This window comes from Eleutherodactylus coqui, chromosome 4 (genome assembly GCF_035609145.1).
Source record: "Eleutherodactylus coqui strain aEleCoq1 chromosome 4, aEleCoq1.hap1, whole genome shotgun sequence".
Lineage (NCBI taxonomy): Eukaryota > Metazoa > Chordata > Amphibia > Anura > Eleutherodactylidae > Eleutherodactylus > Eleutherodactylus coqui.
Window position 1 is genome coordinate 93,973,949 of NC_089840.1, and position 26,893 is coordinate 94,000,841.

Consider the following 26,893-nt stretch of genomic DNA (forward strand, 5'->3'; position numbering starts at 1 on the left):
ATAAGCACCATAAATTTACTGTGCTTGGCCCTTTAGTTGTAACCCTGGATTGCGATACTAGCAATTGGGAGATGAAAACATCTTATTTATTAATTGCCTACTTTTGTATTTTCTGTTATTTCTTTAAGAAGCCAATAGAACAGAAATCTAAAGTGTATCCTTTCAATAGTAGCAAATGCTAAACAGTAAAACTTAATCTCCTTAGTCAGTAGTCACCACTCTTAGCCCCCCTCCTGCCACCCCCTCCCCACCCCTTCACTTTCCCTCTTCCTGTTTGTCCTCTCACTAGAATATCCTTTTAGTGCCTTTTCCTTCTGAATATGCAACTTCCAGCCTGGCATGGTAAAAAAGACTCTCATTCTCTTATATTTCTTCTATGACGATGATCTTCTTCTTGCTGATCTTACTACTGAGTGTCTGCATGAACAGCAATTTTTAAATAATACTTTGCTTGCTTTTAATGAAGGATTAGAACAGTTTATGTGAATCATTGCAAAAAAGCATATTTGTTATGGGAAATATTGAACTTCGGTTAGATTAAAAGGTGGCCGTGCAGTTACATTACGCATTTCATGTTATGTCATTTACTTGTTACAATTTTCTTAGCGTGCCTTCTGCTTCTAACAGTTATTTTGCTGCCTAATCTCATCACATCTGTTGCTTTTGAAAGGAAAACATGTATTTTTTTAACTTTAATCTCTCGGAAAGTTTTGCAAGTATATTTTTGGCCGTGCTTGTGACTCAGTCGTAAATTTTTGGGAAGCTTGTTAAAAGGGGACTTTTGTTGGGTATCTCTAATGCTGCTAACATGTTCATATTCATAGTTTAGGATATAGAAATATATAAAATATCTTTAGGATGCATTCTTGGTTTTCCCTAAAAAGTTTGGCTCTATGTAATTTTTGAAATTTAAAACGTAACCTTTACTAAGATAAGAGTAAAAATTATGATGCTTCTATAATTAAAAAAAAAATTGTCAAAGTCTAACAGGCCAAAAAAGGACATTGACAGTTGTCACATATGTAACGCCATAGCAAGTGTATGGAAAAACGTATTCTCTAACACTATCACATCAATGATAAGTGAATGTACTTTTGCATATTTTGTAAACATCTAAAAAATTTTCGATAAAAACTGTATGTTCAAAAAAAAAAAGTAACCTATAGCAAAACATACCGCTACTGTAGAACCGTCCATATATCTAACTTTCAGTCTTTATTAAATGATCCAAACAGACATAAAGGGACAAAAGGACAAGCGCCGTCTTACATGCTTCAGGCAAGCGTGTTGCCTTTAATCATAGACATTAAGGCACATGTGAGTAACACATATATCACAGTGAATAGCTTGGAACGAAAACACATGACGCCAGAGGCAAAATACAATTACAAGGAAACAAGGTAAAAATATATAAGTAATAATTAGAGATGAGCGAGCGTACTTGTTAAGGCAAATTACAAATTACTCGAGCGGGTATCGCCATTTTCAAGTACATGCCTGCTAGTCCGAAAAGATTCGGGGGCCGGCGGGGGGGGGGGGGGGGGGGTGTGAGCAGTGAGTTGCGGGAGTGAGCAGGGGAGAGAGACATAATCAAACATTATTTTTTCTGCATTGCTTCCAGGTTCTACTAGCAGCTTACAGGCACCATACACACAACGGCATTCCTTGGCTGGTCCCCCCCCCCCCCCACACACACACACTCGTCAACTCACATTAACAGCCAAGATCAAATAAACTGGGGAAACTGTCAAACCCACCATCAGTAATTTTATAAAAAGCACTGAAAGTTCAACCTGTCATTTAACCCCTCAGTTTCAATAGTATGCAAGGTGTAAATTCCAAATGTATTTCTATGCACTAATAGACAATCACAATCACCTCCTTGTGTGGAAGGGGACATCAAATCACTACCCATAAATTTGATGTAATTAGTTGACCCTGCGTGTTTAGCATTAACAATGCAGAGCATTTGCAGTATCCCTATTATGTCGTCTCTCATTAATATGTTCGCCAATTCTACTCCGGAACTCTCTCACTTTCTTACCCACATACTACCTGCCACACTGGCACGTAGCCAAATAGACCACTCCCTAGACCTACAGTTAATGAAATATTTAATGTTGGGCTGAATGCTCACTCCGAAAAGTGCGTCCTGTATGTATATATGAACACGCAATACAGCCACTACAGCGCTAATACCCCATGGCACATGACCATAGTCCCCACCTACCAGGACGATTAGTCACAAAATAGCCGTGTCGATTGAAAATATCTCATATATTGGGCAGCAGCATCAAAAGTAGTGATGAGTCTGATGGTTTGTTTAGACTCTTTATCCAGATGTGAATCACGTAAAAGAGTAGTTCTATCCTGATGTCAGGCTCTGTGATATGCTCTTTGCAAAATATGATCAAGTTAACTCTGATCGCGAAATAGCTGTTCCATTTCTACTGCCTTTTTAATGAAATCCTTCCTGTCTGAGGATATTCTTCTGCTTTGTCGGAAGTATTGGCCATATGGTATCCCTCTCTTCAGAGGAGCAGGATGACAACTGCTCCAGTGAAGTAGGGAGTTAGTGACTGTAGGTTTGTAGTATAGGATCTATACTACCTTGTAAAGACCCTTTGGGATTTTCCCCGGGAGCAGGAGACGGCAGATGGATCAACGCTGTCAGCCTATCGGACAGATAGGCTGACCGGAGAGAATCGCGGCAATTTGCAGCATGCTGCGAATTGCCGGCCGCGAGCGGAGAATCGCAATGATTCTCTGCTTGTGAATATGGGGCCGGCGCTTTCCGTAGCAGTACTTTGGAAAGCTTCAGACAGCGTGATTCGCCGGCGATTTACCACTGGCGGAATCACACCCATGAACAGGGGGCCTTAGTTGTGCCAAAAATGTCTGTGGCAGGCACTCTGGGATGTATGTGTGGCTGGTACACCACGACACCTGGGGCTGAGACATTTTTTTTTTTTCCTCACCACTTTTAAAAAATCATAATTCTTCTATTTATCCATCAACATAGATGTCTGATGGTTTGTTTTTGCAGTATGATTTGTATTTTTCAATAGTACAATGTAATGTGCCATATAATGTACTGAAAAGCGTTTTGAAAATTCTAAGTGGAGGGAAATTGAAAAACTGGCAATGGCGCCATCTTTCGGGGGGGGGGGCTTGTTGCTATGGTATGCATACTGCAGCAAAAATGACATGATTACTTTACTCTATGGGTCAATATGATTACCATGTTTCCAAATTCGGGAAAAAACAAGCCCCCTGACTATTAGGTCGATAAAAAAAATAAAAAAATTATGGCTGTTAAAAGATGTCGGCAGAAAATAATTTTTTCTTTTTCAAAAGAGATTTTATTCTTTGTTGTACAGCAAAAAAAAAAAAAAACAATATAAGTTTGGTATTATAGTAATTCTACTGACCCATAGAATAAAGTTGTGATGTCATTTTTGCTGCAGTATGTACACCATAGAAACAAGTCCCCCTCAAACATGACAGAATTGTGCATTTTTTCCATTTCACTCAACTTTGAATTTTATAATGTTTTTCAGTACATTGTAAGGTACATTACATAGTACAACTGAAAAATACAACTTCTGCAAAAAACAAGCCCTTAGACGGCTACGTTGATGGATAAATATAAGAATTATGTTTTGTTTTTTTAAAGTGGTTAGGAAAAAAACAAAACATAAAAGTGAAAAAAGGGGCAGTCCTTAAAGGGTTAACAGCCGTGAACAACTGGATTCCTGATTGCCACTGTTATAGTCTCTTGCCAGCTGTACACTGTATGGAGTGGGATCGGCTCCCAATCTCCCTCCTTACAAACCCGAACCTCCATGACTGTATGTCATGGAGCATTAATGAGTTAAACCGTTGCACACTACATTACCTTGAAGTGAATGCGACCAGAGATTGCTGTGCAGTTGAACTTGGCTATCTTTTGCAGTTCTCATTGAAATGAATGAAGCGGTGGTGGCCACTGCTGTCAAAATGTAACGGGGAGATATCTGTGATTGATAACTTGCAGTGCTGGGAATACCCCTTTAATGGATTTGCAGAGCAATAACCGCAAGTTTGAAATTTCGATTATTGGATGTTACATGGATGAAGGGAACATGTACAACAGTAACACTATGGTCACTTTTACAAGCCCATATTTTGGTTAGTATTCTGCATAACATTTGTAACCCAAAACCAGGAGTGAAAAAAGTATCACTGAAAGCAGTGGCAAAGCTCCAATAGAGGCAGAACACGCAGCTGCAATGGGGCTCATGGGGCAAGATGGCTCGTCTGAGGCTTGATACTACCATGCTCCACATCTCACATAATTTCAAGCAAGTAGGCAGTGTCAGTGCTGGTGCAGTATACCGAAGTTAATGTGACGTTTCCAGAAGTTTCTAGTATGTGCCTGAGTGATCTATGTGTGTCTCATACATTTGTAATTGTCCTTGTTTTGCTTGCAGCATGAGTCAGCTTTGAATGTGTGTTGCATAGCTGCAGCAGCTCGAGAGTTAACTGTCTGGTATTGCAACCCAGCACAATTATGTCTCCACCCCTAGCTTCCAGTGGAGACATAATACAACATTACCTGTGAGATGTCTGTCTGAGAATGTATATTTTTTGTTAGTCATGTGATCATGCTATGTATATGTGTTTTGCAAGGATGCTGTGCAAGTCAATTTGCTTCTGAGTCTTGGAAAAGAGAGTCTGAGAGTGCAGTCTATGCAAGAAGTTCTGCTTAGATAGTGCAAGACTGAAGAGAGAGTTGGTCTCTGCAAGTCAGGAGAGTGAGAGGAGAATGGAAGAAGCCAAGTGATATCCCTGCTGCTTGCTCTGCCCCTCTTTTCCTATGGAGTCGGAGTGAGAAGTCGGGAGAGGAGGTGCAGTGACCTGGAGTGGATGAAGCTTGTTTCATGAGAGGGAGCAAAGACTTACCATAACCAGCAGCAGTAAGGAGCCTCAATTTTGGGACCTGTCTACACAACAGTGAGTTTACACAAACCTCTGAGAGCATAGAGAAGCCAGGGAGATGTAATAGGCCCATTACCTTCAACTCTCACTAGCTGCCACCACAAGCACCAGAGTACCCTTACAGATAACTGAGGCTGTGGGAATGTCTCTGAGAAACCTCTAAGAGTGAGAGAAAACGCTGAACTGTTGAATTTGTCTTTGCATCAGAACTAGGAGTATAGAACAACGTTCTCATGTACTGTAACTCCAGAGTCTACTGCAAATGTTTAAAGATACTGCGTATCTCCAGTTTGCATCACCAAGCTTCCAGGACTCGTGTCAATTATTTATGCACACACCGAGGGTCCATCTTCTTTGAGATAATGGCGTCACCGTGACAACACTAAAACCCATCACTTCCAGCAATAGACTGTTTAACCCTTTTTGCCACTCTGCGCAACTGAGCAGGCACCTTGCCGCCACTGTCAGGTGGGATCGCAGAGCCACCCATGACAGCCATCTTAACTACCCTATTGTCTCCCTGCTTTGGCACGCCTCACTTGGATGCTGCATTGGTTTATGACAAATAACAGTTCAAAACAGCTCTCCAAGGATATATTTTAGTGTTAAAAAGGTGCAGTAGGAATTATGTTATGGAGTTCCCTGGTGTGGATTGTCCGTCTTACGACAGGCCTCCACACCATTGGTTCTGGTTCACCTTCAAAATGGTGCTGTTTCACTCTGCCACTGGATCCCTGTGAAAGGCCAAGTTCACAAGGACAGCATCACATGAAAGCGCATCGGGTACGCTGATTCCTCGGTCATAGATACAGGAAATTAAAAATTAAAATAATTTCCTGCACGTCTGGCGTGTGAGTTAATAAAAGAACAAGTGGGCAGGCAAATATAATTTTTTAACATACTTTCTGTGAAGGGTCCATGGGTGCACATTTTTTTTTCATTGGACAGGACGATACAGGTTACACAGAGAATGCTTGCAACGTGCTTTAGAGATCTTATAACATAAAGTAGCCTCCTCCTTTTTAAAGCATATGTCTTCAACACATGAAGGTCTATTTAAAGTGAGAAGGACTGGAAGTGCTAGCATACGTTCGCCGTGGCAGTCAAACACATGCACGTGAGTTTGCATGCGCAATTGTGTGCATTTGCCAAATGTAGGCTACTTTGTGTTGGAAGACTTCTTGAACACGTTGCATGTATTCTTTGTGTACCATGTATCGTTTAGTCCAGCATTTTCCAAACTCCAGTCCTCATGGAGCCCCAACGGGTCATGTTTTCTAGATTACCCTTAATATTGCACAGGTGATGTAATTATTTTCAGTGCCTCAGATATTGCCTCAGGTGTTCTTACTACAGAATATCTTGAAAACATGACCAGTTGAGGTTGATGAGGATGAGAGTTTGGGAAACACTGGTATAGTCCAATGAAATTAAAAAACTTGGAGTGTTATCACTCTACAAGCAGATCCGTGTCCAGACCATTACTTTATAAAGGTGAACCTGGATATTTGAGGAGGACTGCTGGCACCTGCAGACTCCTCACAGAAAGTAAGTAAAAAAAATTATATTTTCCTACCTGCTTGTTCTTTTATCTACTCACACACCAGGAGCACAGGAACTTTTTAGCATTTCTTACTTCCAGCGCTGGTTTATGTCAGTAGTCAGATTTTCACAATATTCAGATGGTCAATAGGCAAAACAGAGAGATGCTCTCTGTTTATAGGCCAGCCAATTCTTATGGCAGTTCTTCTGGTCAGCCTGTATCCAGCACAGTGGCTCTAGCTTCCAACCTACCCGTGGGTCCACCTCCCTTGCTCATGACTCTGCCTTCCTTGCCCATTCCTTTGTCTTACAACCAATTGCCACAGCTTAGACTCCTGACTCTTCATGCTCCCTCTTGAATCTTGGCTGTGTTGTTTCACAGCTTGAAGTGTGTGGTTCAATGTCCATGGTGTGTGGAACTCACTCCCCAAGATCAGCCCACTGGAGTTGTTTTGGCACCAGAAGTAGATGCAATATTGAACTTCTGAGACATTGAGGAAGGTGAAAGCAAGGCAAGTCTGACCTAAGTGAGGACTAGTGAAGACAAGTTAGGCTGGGTTTTAGTGTGTGCTCAGCCCTTCCATCTGTCTGAATTGCTTAAATTAGCATTCAGACGGAATGCTGAGTGGAAACGTTGACCTTCATAAGTTAATCAGAGATTAATAAGGTTTCCATTTTAGCAGATTTCTGTTATTTTGCCAAGCAGAATATTGCATTCCACTGTTTTTCAGTATGGCAAATGTAAGTTAAATTAATATCGTAACATAGTATATAAGGCTGAAAAAAACACATATGTTCATCCAGTTCAGACTATTATCATCCAATGTTGATCCAGAGGAAAGAAAAAAAAAACCAATCAGATAGAAGCCGATTTTTCCTATTTAAGGGAAAAAAATTTCCTTCCTGGCTGCAATCTGGCAATTGAAATAATCTCTGGATCAACAACTCTTTTGAAGTTATATTAATGGTTATAAAATATACTATTGTATTGCTCAAGTAAGACGTCCAGGCCGCTCTTGAAATCTTTTATTAAATTATCCATTACCATGTCCTCAGGCAGAGAGTTCCACAGTCTCAATGTTCTTACAGTAAAGAACCCCCTTCTATGTTGGTGTAGAAACCTTCTTTCCTCTAATCGCAGAGGTCTCCCCCTTGTTACAGTCACAGTCCTGGGTATAAAAATCATGGGAGAGATCTCTGTGTTGTCCCCTGATATATTTACACATCGTTATTAGGTCACCCCTCAGCCGTCTTTTTTCTAAACTAACTAATTCCAATTTTGATAACCTCTCCGGGTAATGTGGTCCGCCCATTAGGTTTATTACTTTAGTTGCCCACCTTTGTACCTGCTTAAGCTCTGATAAGTCCTTCATGAGTACCGGTGCCAAAAACCGTACACAATTTTCCATGTGTGTTCTAACCAGTGACTTGTAAAGAGGAAGGACAATGTTCTTATCATGTGCTCCTAGACAGACCTTTTTGATGCCCATGATCCTATTTGCCTTGGCAGTGGTTTCCCATTTAATGTGTAATAGTAACATGTATTTCCTCTGCCTATGTGCATAACTTTACATTTATCAGTGTTAAACCTCATTTGCAACTTTTTTGCCCAAGGCCCCAACCTATACAGATCATCTTCCAAACTCCTTGTGTTCTCTCTTGCCTTAAATTCTTTACATAGTTTTGTGTCATCTGCAAATATTGATATTTTACTGCACAATCCCTCTTCCAGGTCATTAATAAATATATTAAAAAGAAGAGGGCCCAAAACCGACCCCTGTGGTAACCCACTGGTAATGGTGACTTAATCAGAGTATGTACCATTTATAATCACGGTCTACTTCCTATCACTTAGCCAGTTACTTACCCACCTACACATATTCTCGCCCAGATCAAGCATTCTTATTTTATATTCCAACCTTTTGTGCAGCACAGTATCAAGTGCTTTGGAAAAATCCAGATACACAAGATACAGTGACTCTCATCTGTCCAGTTTAGATCTTACCTCCTCATAGAAGCTGATTAGGTTTGTTTGCAGGAGGGACCCCTCACATAGCCATGCTGATACGGAGTTATACAGCTATTTTCCTTGGAGTACTCCATGATAGCATCTCTTAGAAACCCTTCAAACATTTTACTGACAATAGAAGTAAGACTTAGTGGCCTGTAGTTTGTAAGTTTACTTTTTGACCCTTTTTGAATATCAGCACCACATTGGCTATGCACCAATCCAGTGGAACACACTACAGAGTCCCTAAATATAAGAAAAAAGGGTCTTTCTATCACATTCCTTAATTCCCTTAAACCCGAGTGTGTATGCCATCAGGACCCGGCGATTTGTCTATTTTAATCTTTTTAAGATGGCTCTGCACTTTTTCCTGGGTTAGACTGGTGGCATTTAGTGGAGAATTTACATTATTATTTTGCATCTCATCTGACATTTCATCTTCCTCTGTGAATACACTAGAGAAAAAGCTATTTAATAGATTTGCTTTCTCCTCATCACCCTCTACAATTTTTCTTACATTATTTATTAAAGGGCGAACACTTTCAGTATTAATCTTTTACCTAGTTATATAGTTAAAGAACATTTTAGAGTTTGTTTTACTCTCTTTGGCAATAAGTCTCTCTGTCTCCATCTTTGCTGCTTTTATGTGATTTTTACATAATTTATTCTTTTCCTTATAGGTTTTTAGTGCTCCTTCACTGCATTCTTGTTTTAGTAATTTAAACACTTTCTTTTTGCTGTTTATTGTCCCCCTTACATTTTTATTAAACCACATTGGTTTTCTCCTACTACTAAGCCTTTTATACCTGTAAGGCAGGGGTGACAAACTCATTTTCACCGAGGGCCACAACAGGCTTATGTTGACCTTCAAAGGGCCGATTGTAAGGCTGCCTGCAGACGGCTGGGTCAGATCCCGCTGTGAGAATTCTCGCAGCGGGACCTGACCTGAGCCCCTGCAGCGACCAGCACGGCACTCACCTGCTCCCACCACTCCAGCTCTGAGCGGAGCCAGCGGCCAGGGAGTGACATTTCTGTGCGGGGCTCTGTGAGATTTCGCGCAGACAAATCACGTCCGTCTGCATAGGATTGCGTTTTCTAACGCAATCCTATGGCAGCTTCCATGGGCGGAAATTCTGCAGGAAATCCCGCCGTGGAATTTCCGCACGTGTGCAGGGGGCCCAAAGCAGTACAGTAAGGGCCTGTTCACAAAAGCGTATTTGCGTACATAATATGCAGTAAATAGAAGCCATTGATGTCAATGAGTTCATTCACATGATGTATATTTTCACACAGCATGACCTATTCTGTTGCGTACTACGCACCCCAATAGGCCATTGAAGTGAATGGGCCGCGCAAATACGTGGTGAATGCGCAGGAAGCCTATGTATTCATTGCATATTTCACCATTTCAATGGGCCCACCTGCGTTCCTTTTTGTTTGCCCAAATATACAGGCATAAGCGGTTTTTGATTGTGCAAATACGCAGCGTATTTGTGCGACCAAAATACAATTACACCCATGTGAACGAGCCCTAATAGTGACCCTGATAGTGGCCCCAGTAAAAATAACGACCCCCAGAGTGGCCCAATTAGTAATATTAACCCCCTCAGTAGTATTACCCCCATAGCAACATTAAGCCCCTCTCTCAGTAATAAGCCCCCCTCAGTAATAATAATATGCCCCCTCAGTAATAAGCCACCCCCCTCGGTAATAATAATAAGCTGCCCCCAGTAATAAGCTGCCCCCCCCAGTAATATGCTAATATGCAGCCCCCCCAGTAACAAGCAGCCACCCCCAGTAATAAGCATCCACCCCCAGTATTAAGCAGCCCCCCAGTAATAAGCAGCCCCCTACCCAATAGTACCCCCACAGTAATAAGCAGCCCCCCCAGTAATAATAAGCATCCCCCCAACCCATATACTTGCTTCCTCCTTGCCATCAGCGCCGCTCCCTCTCTGCTTGCCCTGAGCCTGGATGCACACTGACGTCAGTGTGTGCTCCCGGCACGCTTCCTCCCCAAGTCCTCTCCTGCGGAACTGAAGAGCAGGGGACTCAGGGGAGGAGGATCCTGGCTGCACACTGACGTCAGTGTGCACCGGCATCAGTGGTAACAGCGCGATTACCAGCAGGGAGCTGCGGCACCCCAGCTGGTAATCGCTGCAGTGGTGAGCGGCGTCGGCACGCCGCGGGCCACATAACATGAGGCAGCGGGCCGGATTCAGGCCGCGGGCCTTGTGTTTGACACATGTGCTGTAAGGTATGAACCGCTCACAGTACGTAAGTAGAATGTTTTTGAACGTTTCCCATTTATTGTTTGTACTCTTATTTTTGATGACATTATCCCAGTCAATAAGGTTAGGGGCATCACTGAGCTGATCGAACTTGGCCTTACTAAAGATTATATTTTCGTAGCTTCCCTATAAAACTTTCTCTTGAACGACAAGTTGAAATATATTATATTATGGTCACTATTTCCCAGGTACCCCCCAATCTGCTCTCTTGATATTTTGTTAGGTCTGTTGGTTAATTTTAAGTCCAAAATGGCTGTCCCCCTAGTCAGATCCTGTACAGGTTTGGTAAGGTAATTATCTTTCGTAATTGACAGAAAGTTCTTACCTTTATGAGATCCACAGGTTTCAGCTTCCGAGTTTATATCCCGATAAAGTCCACATAATAATTACCTCCTAGTGATTTGCTGCTTCATCTATTTGCTTCAATAATAGATTTTCAGTGGCTTTTGTTATATTTGCTGGTCTATAGAAAACCACTATGAGGATTTTATTGTTGTTTAATATTCAATGTATTTCCAGCCATAGTGACTCTACATGTTCATCACCCTCCCACATATCTTTGCGTAAAGTAGGCTTTAAAAAGGATTTTACATAAAGAAAAAAAACCTTTCCTTTTCCTTTTTTTACGATCCCTTCTGAGCAGACTGTAACCCTGTAAGTTCACCGCTCAGTCACAGCTTTCATCCAACCAGGTCTCTCTTTTTCTCACTATGTTGTAGTTTTCCTCAAGCATTATTACTTCTAGTTCATCTACTTTATTGGTCAGACTTCTAGCATTAGCCACCATACAGTTTAAAAGATTTGGGATATTTTTATATTACGTGTATCTCTACTAACTGTTCTGCCAGTTCTAACTGTATTAACCTCTCCCACTGCTACATCCCCATTCCCATTACTGTCTTCGCCTCTATCTTTTTGGTTGCCTTCACCCCCAGTCGCTAGTTTAAACACTACTCCAACCTTCAAGCCATCTTCTCCCCAAGCACAGCTGCAGCCTCTCCATTAAGATGTAACCCGTCCCTACAGTTGAGCCTGTAGCCAACAGGCCCAGTTCTCCAGGAACCCAAACCCCTCCTTTCTACACAAACTCTAGAACCACTTGTTTACCTCCTTATCTACCACTGCCTGTTTTGTGTGGCACGTGGTAAGGTAGTATTTCAGAAAATGCTACTCTGGAGGTCCTTGCCCTAAGCTTATATCCTAGTTCCCTAAAAAATTATTTTTAAAAACTTTTCACCTGCCTTTAACTTTGTCAATGGTGCCAGTGTGTACCATGACCTCTGGATCCTCTCCAGCCCCTCCCAGTAATGTCAACTCGATCTGCGACGCGTCAAACTCGAGCACCAGAAATACAACACACTGTTCGATGATCCCGATCTTTGTGGCAGGTTGCCCAGTCTGTCCCCCTAATAATTGAGTCTCCCACTACCATTATCTGTCTAGACTGCCCTGTGCTCCAATTCTACTTCTTACTGGAGCAGACATCTCCCTGGTGGTCAGAAGGCATATCTGCTAACTTTGCAAACTTGTTGGGGTGTGCCAGTTCTAGCCTCCTTGCTTCTCTTTCCTCTACCCCTTCTAACTGTCACCCAACTAGCTGCCTGCTCATCCTGCTCTCCCAAACTACCATCCTCCACTGCATATACCCTAGCGAGTGCCTGTTCAGTGAGCAGCAAACTCCTTTACATATTGCCAATAGATCTCAGTGTTGGAAGCCGCTCATTTAGATGCAGGATCTGGGCTTCCAAATGTGCAACATGATCACATCTTGTACAGCAAGGACTGAATGCATGGCACAAGATGTACACTGAATGGCATTGTAAATCATGGAACACAATTTAAAAAAATAGACACCTGCTCAAACAGAGGCTAAAGTTTGTATCTTTGGTCTCTGCTTAACTATTTAAAGTCTATAGTTCCACTTATGGTTCCATCTGAATGCCATTTTCGGTGATTCAGACAGAAGCCTGGCAAAAAAGACCATGCACACACTGAAATGCAGAGTGAATTTAGCATCATCACTCTCTGTTGCTAAATACAATGAAGATAAAGAAAAATAAAAAATAAAAACTTCAGCAATGCGCTTAGTGGATGACTGATGTGTATTTTGTTTCATTTTCTTTAAAGGGGTTGTCCCGCGATAGCAAGTGGGTTTATACACTTCTGTATGGCCATATTAATGCACTTTGTAATATACATCGTGCATTAAATATGAGCCATACAGAAGTTATTCACTTACCTGCTCCGTTGCTGGCGTCCCCGTCTCCATGGTGCCGTCTAATTTCAGCGTCCAATCTCCCGATTAGACGCGCTTGCGCAGAAGGGTCTTCTCCCATCTCTTCGGTCTCTGCACGAGCGGTGTTCTGGCCCCGCCCCCTTCTACGCGTCATCGCGTAGCTCCGCCCCGTCACGTGTGCCGATTCCAGCCAATCAGGAGGCTGGAATCGGCAATGGACCGCACAGAGCCCACGGTGCACCATGGGAGAAGACCCACGGTGCATCGTGGGTGAAGATCCCGGCGGCCATCTTGCTAAGGTAAGTATGAAGTCGCCGCAGCGCGGGGATTCGGGTAAGTAGTAAACCTTTTTTTTTTTAACACATGCATTGGGTTTGTCTCGCGCCGAACGGGGGGCCTATTGAAAAGAAAAAAAAAACGTTTCGGCGCGGGACAACCCCTTTAACTTTATTGTATTCTTTGTGTGGGGTTAGGATGAAAAGGGTGTCTAAAGGGACTAAGGGGGCATCTGGGCCTTTAAAGGGTTTTTTAAAGACCCCACAAATTTAATTAAAGCCAGGATTCATTATGAAATAAGAAAAGAGCAAAGCATGCCTGCTCATCCTGATACCTCTCGCTGCTCCCCACGGGTGTTTGTTTTCTGCTGATGTAATAGACTACCCGTAGGACTACTGCAGCCAGTCACTGGCATCAGAGATCATGTGGATAGTCCGTAATGTTATCTTCCTAGTGCTGCCGACAGAAAAAAAAGACCCGTAGAGAGGAGCAGAAGGAGAGCATTGGAATAGGAACATAGTGAACAAGTAAGTTTTGCTTCTATTTTTATAATATCATAACCCCAGACTTTCATTAAATTTCTGGGGATCTAAAAAAAAAGCTCATTAAAGTAGGGATAATGGAGGATCATTTCTCAACTCGATGATGTTTACCCCATGCAGGGGTGTGTGTGGGATTTCTTTCTGACTTTTGCTTGCTATGAATGATTTTTAAGTATGCCCCTAATGGAAAGATTTGCACCTCTTTCATGTTTTGGACCCACTCCTCATCTTCACTTATAAAGACTCAAGCAAAATACTGATCAAATAATTAAAATATTAGTGATACAGTTATGAAATATATAATCATTAAAGCAGCATATATGCATTCAGCACAACACATATATTATGTCTAGAAACTAAAAGGATTCTTAAATGTAAAGTATTTTATGTAAACTGATGCAATGCAAGAAACTAATAAACTACAGAATTATTGTAATAACCAAGATGTAATAACATAGCAAAAGCTGAAAATACTAAAACTAAAGACCCTGGAAACACTTGCTGTGACAGTTCTTCTCTGCCTCTAGCCTGTCTCCTCCTCTTGTGGAGATATATATCTTTAGTCTGATTAGACCTGTCTTTGGCAGTTAAAACACACAGAAAACCTATAACATCTTAGGGCTTAGACACACGGGTGCAGATCCACCAGTGTTCATGCACGATAAGATGCCACACTGCAGGTGCAGACGACTCTCCTCACCGCCGGAAGAAAGAACACATGACCGGCTCCATTGCTGTCTCAGGGCTCAGTCACACGGGCGCCAATCCGCCCTTATCGTGCAGGAACACAGGCGGATCAGCGCCTGTGTGACTGAGCCCTTACTTTGACTGAGAAACAAGCTGCCTGCTTGCTGCAAACCATATGCTCAAAACTAAGGTGAGTAAATACTGAGCAAACCAGAGTAAGGGTAACTACTAGAGATGAGAGAATGTACTCGTTTCAAGTAATTACTCGATCGAGCACCGCGATTTTCGAGTACTTCAGTACTCGGGTGAAAAGATTCGGGGGGCGCCGGGGGGTGGGGGGAGGCGTGGCGGTGCGTGGGGTAGCAGGGGGCAACAGGGGGGAGCCCTCTCTCCCTCTCCCCCCCACAACCCGCCACTCACCCACGGCGCCCCCCAAATCTTTTCGCCCGAGTACGGAAGTACTCGAAAATCGCGGTACTCGGGCGAAAAAGGGGCGTGGCCGAGTACGCTCGCTCATCTCTAGTGACTACCCACTACAGTTTTTTTTCACTGTTAAATTCGCAGCGTTCTTTTTTTCTGCAGGGGTCTATGGGACTTGTAATGTTTAAATCGCGATCACGCAAAATCGCAATTTACGGCAAAATCGCGATTTTGCGCAATCACGATTTTAACATTACAAGTCCCATAGACCCCTGCAGAAAAAAAAAACGCTGCGAATTTCGCAGTGAAAAAAAAACTGTAGTGGGTTGTCACCCTAAGCATAGGAGAGAAAGGGAGAGAGAAAAAATAAATAAAAGAAAAAGGAAAAAATCTGAAAGAAAAAAGTGCAATAAAAGGCAAGGGGAATCAGAAAAAGAAATCTAAACAGAGTATCAATTTCATAATTGCAAAGAAACATATAGGATAAGTATCAGCAATGTTATATCCTTCTAGCATTTGCCTTACTTTAATTCAGCCGTAATACAAAGGCTGCCTTCACATCGGCGCAGGAGCTTCCATCACTAATCTGGCACAAAATGCCAGAAGAAAAAATCCTGCATGCAAGACTATTTTGTCTGGTAAAATGCCGGACAGCTGAGCAGAAACCAAACTGACCCCAATATAGTCAATGGGGTCCATAAGGTTCCATCATAGAATGGATCTGTTCAGCCAAGAAATTTTCCTCAACTGTTCCCATGAAGGAACAGGAAAACGGAGCCCCCGACGCGGATTTTATCAATTCACTTTTTATTATTCAATTTTTTCTTTAACATTTGCTGTGACAGTATGATAAAACTTTTGTCAATACACAGTTTATAACATGTATTTCAAATAGGCTATTAAAATCATTAACTTTGGTATTGGTTGGAGGTAAGTAATGGAGCAACTCATTATGGTCACCCACGCCCACCTCCCCCAGTCCCGGGTGCTTATAGGCTTTATTTTCTGGGTCGGGGTGGACGGGGGCGAACCTCCTCTATAAACTAACCATGCTCCTCTTGTGCTATATAACTTTATTAATTCTAAACACAAAGCTAGAGGTAACTTAGGGGATAGAATAAGAGGGGTAGGGGAGGGGGGGGTAGAAATAAGCGAGAGTTAAGCGGTAGAGGGGACCTCTGTGCTTCCTCGTGGAGACCCCGGTATCCTAATCGCCCCGCCTATGTCTTCTCTTAATTTGGTGCTTTTACCAGTGCCCCGTTATCGGGGTTCTCTTGTTCTCTCTTTCCAAAACTGTATGGAGTTTTGTCCAATCTCTACTGCTTTAGGTGGGATAGATGTGATACTGAGCCTCTGCCGGGGGAGAACAGAGGCACAGGCACTATGAGAGTTTTTTAATTGCAACTCCTCGGGATTCGTACGACCCTGAGGGCACCGGGGTGACACGGCAGGGCAGAGTAGGGGAACCCTCCTATTCCCAACTTATAGGGTTTGTGTCAGAACGCCCTGGTATGTGGAAGTAGTATATGTGTGGGATGAGGATGTGATGTAGGGATATGAGTATAATGTGTAGAGTGAAAGGATTGGGGGGGGGGGAGGTGAAGGGATTGGTGTAGGGTTTTAATATCACCAAGGTATTTTATTAGTCTTCGTTAGGGTAATGTTTGGTCAACTAACTGTGCCTATGTCGCTCAATGTCTTTTTTTTTTTTTTTTAATTCAGGTTAATTAAAGTTAGTTAATCAGACCTTCTTTTATTTGCTCAGATCGCCACTTTGGCTGTGTATGTGTCATCAAGTTATGTGTGTAAGGGATCTAGTGCATCTCCGTTAACTAGGGATTAACTAATGGTTTATTCCCTCCATGGTAGGGTCATCTCCTTGGGGTGGTGCGGGGACTATTGTGGGATTGTCCCAGTAGCTTATCCAAGGAGACCAAGTTTCCAGAAAAGAGGTGTATGTCATATTCGACCAACTAAGGATCTCTTCAAATTGGTAAATTTGGTCCATCTTTGTTTTCCACATCTTTATTGAAGGGGGGCGAAGTACTCCTCCAGTGAAGGGGGATTAATGCTTTTGCAGCTGCTATCATAAAGGAGGTTAGTTTGTCTTTTGATGGGTTGAACTCATTGTTTGGTCTACTTAAAATTATTACTTCCGGGGTAAGGTGGAATGTTTTATTGAGGATTGTTGTAACTAATTTGCCGATTTCTGACCAGAAAGGTTTGATTTTCTTGCAGTTCCACCATATGTGTAGGTAGGAGCCAGATTCTTCTAGACAGCGCCAGCAGCTATTTGTGTCTGAAAGTTTATAATTAAACAGCCATTCGGGGGTTTTATACCATCTAGATAATAGTTTGTAATGGTTTTCCTGTAGTCGGACGCATTGGGAGACCCCATAAGATGATTTAAATATTATTTTGAGCTCCGCATCAGAGATTTTTGTGTTTAGCTCCTTTTCCCATGATGAGATATAAGTTGGCTTAGCTAGGTTTCTGGGTGTTAGGTAGTTTTTGGTTAGAGTTGAGATTTTCCTGTGTTGTTTATTTTGGGTATTCATTAGTTTTTCAAAATCTGTTGTTGGTCTTGAAGAAGGATGTGTCAATTTGAAGTTTGATAACGTGTTTACTATGTGTGCTATATGTAGGTCTTGTAATTTCTTTTGGGGTATTAACATGTTTATAATGGAGTCAGGATCCTTATGGATGTTAGATTGTAGGTCATGAATTGTTAACCCCTCGAAAATGTTCCAGAGATTCTCCAGAATCCCGGTCTTGGGTTCCTTTATGGTATATGGTAGCAAGTTTAGTGGTGTCTTGGGGGAGGGGAGGGGTGCTAGTTCATAGGAAAGGGAGTCCCAGGTCTCGCAGATGCCCCTCAGCAGGTAGTTGAACTCTTTGGCCCGGTAGGTTTTAGGTCTGGGGAACCACATGTCTCTCTGAAAGTTACTCCCGTAAATTGTTTGTACAATCTTCCTTAATTTGTGGTTTTGTAGTGGGAACATTAGTTCAAGCCATCTATTAAGGTTGATTGCCTTGTAGTATTCGTGTGTATCTGGGAGACCCACTCCTCCATAATGTCTCCTTTTAGTCATCAGTGTGTAAGCTAATCTTGGGCGTTTATACTTCCAGAAGAAACGTGAGAGAGCGGCGCTGATTTTCTTGAAAAATGAATTTGGGATATGAATTGGTAGCATTTGCAATTTATAGAGGATTTTAGGTAGAATGTATGTTTTAATTAAATTTTTCCTCCCAAACCAAGAGATTATAGGAAGGTTATATGAGGACAGGAGAGATGTTATTTCTGTTAGAAGATGTTCTAGGGTGCTCTCATAGAGTTTTGTTAGGTTATTTGTGATCTTAATACCTAAATAGTCGATGTGTTGATCTGCCCAGGAGTAAGGGGAGGATTTCTTTACTTCCGCTACTCTGTGTGATGGTAAAGAGATATTTAATATGACTGATTTATTTTTTTTTACTTTAAGATTGGAGAATCTACCGTAGAAGTCTAGGAGATTGTTCAGGGTATTAAGGCCTTGTGTGGGATTCGTGATGAGGAACAGTACATCGTCCGCGAATGCTGCAGATTGTATACTTTCGCCTCCGATTTCTAACCCTTTGATCCCTGGGTTTTGTCTGACTGCCTGAAGAAGGGTTTCTAGTGTGAGGATGAAGAGCGTAGGGGATAGTGGGCAGCCTTGGCATGTGCCATTAGTTATATTGAAGGGTTGGGATAGCATGTTGTTTACTTTTATTCTTGCATATGGTGTTGTATATAGGGAGAAGATGGCATCTATAAGTTGTATGGGGAAATTGAATTTATGAAGGACTGCTCTCATGAAATTCCAATCAACTCGGTCAAATGCTTTTTCAGCATCGATTCCCAAGAATATGAGTGGAATATTCTTCTTTTTAGCATGTTGTATAGAGTGTAGAAGTACTGCAGCGTTGTCTTTGCCTTCTCTACCCTTGACAAACCCTGTCTGTTCGTCTGAGATCAACTTAGGGATAATTCCACTTAGGCGATTGGCGATTAGTTTGGCCCAGATTTTTAAGTCTACATTTAGTAGGGATATTGGTCTGTAGTTAATGCATTGGGATGGGTCTTTGCCCTCTTTGTGGATAAGAGAAATGTGTGCTTCTTGTGATTGTTTGGCGATGGGGGTTCCTTTCATGACTGCGTTTAAGGTCGCTCTGAGATGGGGTTCTATTGTGTGGAGTAGTATTTTGTAATAACTAGTCGTGAGACCGTCTGGGCCTGGGCTCTTGCCGTTAGGGAGGCTATTTATGATTTCCACTAATTCCTCATTACTCACCGGAGCGAGTAGGTTCAAAGCGTCCTCTGGGTTGATTGTGGGGAGTTGGAGATTTTCTAAAAATGCATCCATGTTTTTGTATTTCTCTTCTCTGTCTGAATGTGAAAGTTCCTTATCTAGGTTGTATAGGTTAGAGAAGTAAGTATGGAATTCTGTTGCAATGTCTTGGGAGGAGGTGGTTATTTTTCCCGTGGCTTTTTTAATCTCTTTGATGTGGGTCCTTTCTCTAGCCTTTTTTATGAGGGCTGTCATTAGTTTGCCTCCTTTGTCTCCGTGGGCATAAATCTTTTGTCTGTAGTTAGTAGTAGCCTTAGTGAATTTTTTGTCGAGTAGAGACTTTAATTGGTCTCTTAGAGTGTTGATTTCATTTTGTGATTTTTTCACTGCCGAGAGTTTCCTTTTTTGTTCTAGTACTGCAATCTGTGTTAGTATGTCGTCTATTTTTTTTTGTTTTTGTTTCTTGAGTTTTGAACCCAGGGATATGAAGAGACCTCTGACGTAAGCTTTATGTGTTTCCCATATCATGGGTGTATTTGAGTTATCTTTAGAGTTTATTTCGAAGAATTCAGTTAGATTCCCGACTATCTCTTGTTTGTACTCTTCCTCTCTTAGGATCGCTTCATTTAGGTGCCACCTCCATTCCCCAGGGTTGTTTGGAAGAATATTTATGTTGGTGTGCATTGGCGCATGGTCAGATATTGTGATGTTATCTATATAAGAGTGCTGAATATCTTTCAACAGTCTTGCAGGGAGAAAAATATAATCAAGTCTTTGATATGAGTCGTGGACTTGTGAATAGAATGTGAAATCTTTTTCTGTGGGGTGCATATATCGCCAAGTGTCAATTAAGTTCAACTCCTGTAAGGCCAGAAGAATTCTTTTTAAGGCTCTCTGCGAGACCTGGGACCTACTCTTAGAAGAGTCTTGGAGAGGGTTAAGTGTGACATTAAAATCTCCGCCCAAGATTATATGTCCTATTGCGAAAGATTTCAGTGTGTGTAGCGTATCTAATATCCATTTTGCTTGGTTGGTGTTTGGTGTGTAGATGTTTGCTAAGGTGTATTGGGAGCCATTCATGGTCCCCTTTACAAAAATGTAGCGTCCTTCTGAGTCCGTGAGTTGGTTAGTACTTTGGAAAGGAATATCTTTTTGGATGGCAATAGAAACTCCTTTTGATGCTGAGGTTGGATTGCAGCTGTGAAACCACTGAGCGAAGTAGTTTCTCGGAAGGGCCGGAATTTTCTTGTTTTTAAAGTGGGTTTCTTGGAGGAATGCTATTTTAGTTTTACTTTTTTTTAGAAGCCAGATCATATGGTGTCTTTTATTTGGTGAATTTAATCCCTTGGTGTTAAAGGTGGTTATCGTTGTTTTCCCTTTTAGGCTGATTTGGGTAGACCGGGTTTTTGTTTGGAGGGGGGTGTTACGGGAGCTATGTTGTGTGCTGGTGCTTGGTGGGGGATTTGTCATCATATTTGGTTATGTTCGATTTACGTGCGAGCGTTCTTAGGGTTTTGGGAGCAGGGGTGTGATGTAATTAACTAGGTAATTACAGTGAGCGATGGCTATCTGACTTGGGGGTAATGCCCCATCAGTTGTTTAAGTGGTGTGTCAGTGCGAGGATCAGAGGCACCCCGACAACCCCACGGTTGTGTTTCTGTTGTCGGTGTCTCTCTCATCCATATGCTCTACTCCGGAGGGGCGGAGCATATGTGTTGCGTGCATTGTCGGCTCACTCACGTGTATGGTTTCTCTGGTGGAGAGGGCTCTCTTAGTATCTATGGTCCCGTCAGTACCATCCAGAGATTCTTTCTTTCTGTCCTTATTGGTGGGTACAATGTCGTACCTTGTGAGCTGGAGCACCTTGACCTACATAAAATAGAGGGGGCAGAAGGAGACAAAAACAGAGACAGGGGGAGAGAGATAGGGGGGGAGGGGTGGGAAGTGGGAAGTGAGTCAAGACATATTAAATCTGTCATTAATACTTTTAGACACTCTCTTCACAATGAGCTTGTTCGCAGACCCGTAGGAACTACATAGGATCTCCCAAAACTATTTGGGTCTGCATGCTTCCCCCTGGCAGGTGGACCCGGAGTTTGACCCCCGTACAACCCCCGGGTCACAGTCCTGTCTCAAGCTCCGCCCCTCCTAAAAATAGATGTTCTAGTTCAGAAAGTTCATTTCTTTGCCGTATGGGTATACGGCGGTAAGGGGGTCTTCTTCCATGGAGATTCCAACTTCTCTTTCTGTTATCTTGCTAGCTTCGCTTGGATCTGGTGTTTCTCAAGTATTGCTTCTGTGGGGTAGAGGTCCTAGTTTGGTTCTGTGGTATTTTAGCTTGTGTAGATGCTCCTCTAGTTAAAGTCTTTTTTAAGAAAGTTGGAATTTCTACAGGTGGAGTGAAGCTCCAAAAGGTAATTCAGTAATTTGGGTTGTCTCGTAGTGATGTCTGTCTCCAGGAGGTTTGGTGCTCTGCTCATCAGGACATATTTTCTAATACGTGGTGAGCGGCTTTTCTTGCCTTAAGATGTGTGTTTCGAAGCATATTTCTTGCTTTTGGGTGATTTAAATTTCGAATTTATTTTCCAAGGTTCTCCCTCCGGTAGGGGTGGGATGGTCAAGTCGTATTGTGTTGGCAGCCAGGAAGGTATTTCTATTGGATCGATTTTCAAGTGCTGCCAAATCATGCTGAGATCTTCAGGTGTTCTGACTGTCAATCTTCGTCCCGACTCATTGATTGACAGCCCGAATGGGAATAGCCAGGAGTATTGGATCCCTTTTGATTTTAGTACTTCTAGGAGTGGTCTCAAAGTGCGCCTTTTTGCTAGGGTGGACGGTGCGATATCTTGAAAAAGTTGGATTGGGACATCACAGTATTTGAGTGGTTGTTGCGCTCTTGCGGCATTGAGCGTGGCATTCGTGTCTATATAGGAGAGAAGGCCGCAGATGACGTCTCTTGGTGAATCTTCTGCTTTGGGTTTGGGCCTTATAGCCCTATGAATTCTTTCTATTTGAATCTGTGTTGCTCGTTCTTCACCCAGAAGTTCTGTGAAAATTTCACCCGCAACTTTGCGTAGAGACTCCGCAGCCCAGGATTCCGGAAGACCTTTTATGCGTATGTTGCAGCGTCTGCTACGATTCTCTTGGTCTTCGATTAATGTAAGGGCTCGGTCCAGGTATGAGCGGTGGGTTTCTAATACCTGCGAAGTGGCTTTTGCATGTTTGATAATTGTGGAGCAAGATTCTTCTAGGTCTTCTACTCTGTGGCCCATTTGTTGTAATTCGGATTTGATGTCAGCGAGTTCTGACATAATTGGTTGAGTCACTTTAATAAGGGCTTTCTGCAGAAAGGATTTAGAGATTTGTGCACTGAGATCGCAATCCTTGTCTTCGATGTCGCTATCTGGCTCTGAGTCTTGTGACACAAGATCCGGTACACTCTGTGATGACGGTGGTTTCTGCATGTCGGCTTGGTTTTTTTGTCTTCTCGGTGTCTCTGGCTGTTCGCTGCTACGTTCTCTTGTGCCTTTAACCATTTTATTTTATCAATGGGTTTAGATGGGGTTATGATTAGTTGTATGGATAACCTTGAAGTTTTAGTGGTCTTAAGGCTTTCTAGTATCGTGGGTTGAGAGGTACTCTCCTCGGCACTACATAGGTTCAGACAGCCATCTGTGTGGATTAGCGATTGCCCATGTATAGGTAGTGTTGTGAGGGATCACAGAAAAATTATTATTGGAGGATTGCACAGTCAGACTTAATTATTAGGTCCAGAAAAATTGTTTGTTATGTGGTTCTGGGCATGCCAGAACCAAAAAAAATTAGGGCTATACCCTTAGGAATCCCTCCGTTTCTTTTTGTGGCAATTAGAGTCTTTATTTTGTATGCAGCCACTCTATCCTTGTACTCAGTTATGCAGCCGAGATGGGGGGGGGGAGGGTAATGGCGGCAGATTTTGGCGGGAAGCTGAGCTCGGGTGGTGTCGGTTGGGAGGCGATATGCTGCTGTTATAGTCGGGGCGCCCGTTGTGTTAGCCGTTTTAATGAAGGGCTTACTGGGGAGGCAGGTACTCACTGTCTCTGCAACGATCGTTGTTATCCTCTGTGTCGGGCGCTCTCGCTCCTCCGCTCCCGCTCGCGGGTCCGTCCCTGCCGGCCTCTCCTGTCACCGCTGCTTGACAGTGGGACACTTCCTCCTTTCCCCCTTATCTCCGCTGTGTTTGCTGTTGGCAGCGGCTTCACTGGGAGAGGTCCGCTGGCGTCCCCGGGGTTTTCCTATGCTACGAGCGCTTGCTATTTCCCGCTCTCCGCTCGGCTCCCGACCACGGCTCCAGGGGGGGTTGTCCGGCTCCGCCGCTCTATCTCCACCGATTTCGCGGGGAGACCTCTCAATATGTTCCTCGCACTGCAGGGAGGTTGTTTAGGCTGGAGTGAGGAGTAACTGCTGGCTGTATTATGCCAAAAAATGAAGAAAAATCTCCTATGGCTCTGGAGCGCAGTAACAGTGTGTCCTCACTCTCTGCAGGCTTGGCCACCCCGACGCGGATTTTAAAGCAGTCTGAGCATTATATTAAAGTGTGGGATCAGCTGGTGTATGAATTTTCCAGAAAATATTTGGCAATTATTTCCTCTTCTGCCCTTGGTGTTATCTGAATGTTCACACACTAGTAATTCCTATAATGATATTACATTTATGACTTAATTTTAACTTTTATGTTAACTTTTTATTAACACTGGTTGTCTTTCCTTGAAATTCAGCATTTCCAAGGGGGAAGTGACCCACTATTGTAGCAACCTCTAACACAGGAAAAGTAAGTTACATGTGAGCAGCTTCTGAATAATGTAGGAAGGGCAGCGTTGATGCAATATGGAAGATACTATGCTGGCTGAACCTGCATTTGGGAAATACACACATGTATGTATTCTTATATGTAAGAATATGTAGGTATGGATTTGAGAAGAACAGAGCCATAATACTTTGCCCATGGCAACCTATGGGCTCTTTCTGTACTTCTCCATTATATAGTGTCTCCAATATCATATGGAGTGACATCGAGGTTTTACCACTAATTCATACAGAATTGAGAATGTAAGGTTATATATTGTATTACAGATATATTCTTCCCTAGTAGCATGTACTTGTACAGGGTATACTTAGAGGTCTATGCACATTGCTTTGCCATATGCATAAGCTCTTAAAGGGATTCTCCACTTTGAACAATCCCTACTTGTCAAATATGTCCCATAATAATAAGCAAATTATAAAGCGTCTCCCTGCTGGGACCCCCAGCAATCAGTTTTAATCTGTGAGAAAACCTATCAGTAAGTGTTCAATTTCCTTACAGCGCCACCACAGGGCAAACTGAGAATTAGACAGTTCTTAATCAAATCTATGGGCCTTCTGTGTAATACAGGATAGAACAGGCCCTCCAGGGAGAGACATGCTGTTTCTAACTGCTATCCACTCTGGTCGAGAGATGATGATCCAAACAAAAGAACCCCCACAGTTAACCCAAAAATTCTTTAATAGAATGCATGAAAATTAGAGATGAGCGAGCACCAAAATGCTCGGGTGCTCGTTACTAGGAACGAACTTTTCGCGATGCTCGAGGGTTCGTTTCGAATAACGAACCCCATTGAAGTCAATGGGCGACCCGAGCATTTTTGTATTTCGCCGATGCTCGCTAAGGTTTTCATGTGTGAAAATCTGGGCAATTCAACAAAGTGATGGGAACGACACAGCAACAGATAGGGCAGGCGAGGGGCTACGTGTTGGGCTGCATCTCAAGTTCACAGGTCCCACTATTAAGCCACAATAGCGGCAAGAGTGCCCCCCCCCCCTCCCAACAACTTTTACTTCTGAAAAGCCCTCATTAGCATGGCATACCTTAGCTAAGCACCACACTACCTCCAACAAAGCACAATCACTGCCTGCATGACACTCCGCTGCCACTTCTCCTGGGTTACATGCTGACCAACCGCTCCCCCTCCCCCCCACAGCGCACACCAAAGTGTCCCTGCGCAGTCTTCAGCTGCCCTCATGCCACACCACCCTCATGTCTATTTAGAAGTGCGTCTGCCATGAGGAGGAACCGCAGGCACACACTGCAGAGGGGTTGGCACGGCTAGGCAGCGACTCTTTTTAAAAGTGGTGGGGCGATAGCCCACAATGCTGTACAGAAGCAATGAGAAATAGAATCCTGTGCCACCGCCATCAGGAGCTGCACACGTGGGCATAGCAATGGGGAACCTATGTGCCACACACTATTCATTCTGTCAAGGTGTCTCTGCATGCCCCAGTCAGACTGGTAATATGTACCTTAACAGTAACCGCGTTGGTGGTAATGTGGTGGTGACTGCGGACCTAGTAGCGCGGTTTTATTTTGTTGGTTTTCGGAAAGTGACCAGGATTAAGTGGGCCGTGGCGGGGGGATGGTGGGGGGGCTCTCTTGTAGTGTCGGTAAAGGTGAAATTCTTGGACTGCCACCAGACGAACCAATGCAAAGGCATTTGCCAAGAATGTTTTCCCTGTTGGAGGAGGAGGGGGATGTTTTTGAGGCACTACATGTCCTCTCCACGTGTCCGTGGTTATATGCACCTTAACAGTAACCGTGTTGGTAGGAAATGGCCTCGCCGCCATCATGTCTTTGGGAAGCCTCTGTTTCCACACCCCAGAGACATACCATTAGCAGCGGTATAGGCAGAGCCCAGAATTCGTAACATTTCAGCCGTAGCATTAGGACAGGCCCCACTAACATATCACTAGCAGTATTATAGCGGGAGCGCAGTCTTCGTTCCATGTCAGCAATAGTAGCACTCAAGACAGGCCCCAGTAACAATTCCGAAGCAGCATTATAGCGGGAGCGCAGTCTTCGTTCCATGTCAGCAATAGTAGCACTCAAGACAGGCCCCAGTAACAATTCCGAAGCAGCAGTATAGCGGGAGCGCAGTCTTCGTTCCATGTCAGCAATAGTAGCACTCAAGACAGGCCCCAGTAACAATTCCGAAGCAGCAGTATAGCGGTAGCGCAGTCTTCGTTCCATGTCAGCAATAGTAGCACTCAAGACAGGCCCCAGTAACAATTCCGAAGCAGCAGTATAGCGGGAGCGCAGTCTTCGTTCCATGTCAGCAATAGTAGCACTCAAGACAGGCCCCAGTAACAATTCCGAAGCAGCAGTATAGTGGGAGCGCACTCTTCGTTCCATGTCAGCAATAGTAGCACTCAAGACAGGCCCCAGTAACAATTCCGAAGCAGCAGTATAGTGGGAGCGCAGTCTTAGTTCCATTTCAGTAGCTGCAGTATAGCCAAGGCCCAAGTTACATTTATGTAGCTAAAGTGTAAGCCAACCCCACACACACTTCTGTACCATGAGTGCAGGCGAAGAACATACAAATTGCTATGATTACACTGTAGGTGAGGGCCCCCAAAAATTGGTGTACCAACAGTACTAATGTACCTCAGTAAAAATTGGCCATGCCCAACCAAGATGGCAGGTGAAACCCATTAATCGCTTTGGTTAATGTGGCTTAAGTGGTAACTAGGCCTGGAGGCAGCCCAGTTTAACGAAAAATTGGTTCAAGTTAAACTTTCAACGCTTTTAA

At 43.2% G+C, this 26,893-nt stretch overlaps 1 protein-coding gene across 1 annotated transcript in view; it reads left to right on the forward strand.

The window, feature by feature from the left end:
• Positions 1 to 308: 308 nt before the first annotated feature.
• The window catches only part of LOC136624680 (granulocyte-macrophage colony-stimulating factor receptor subunit alpha-like), an 84,210-nt gene continuing 57,625 nt past the window's right edge, over positions 309 to 26,893 (forward strand). The window contains exons 1-2 of the mRNA XM_066598631.1: positions 309 to 342; positions 24,050 to 24,102. The gene's annotated coding sequence lies outside the window, so the exon portion shown is untranslated. The remainder of the gene's footprint in view (positions 343 to 24,049; positions 24,103 to 26,893) is intronic.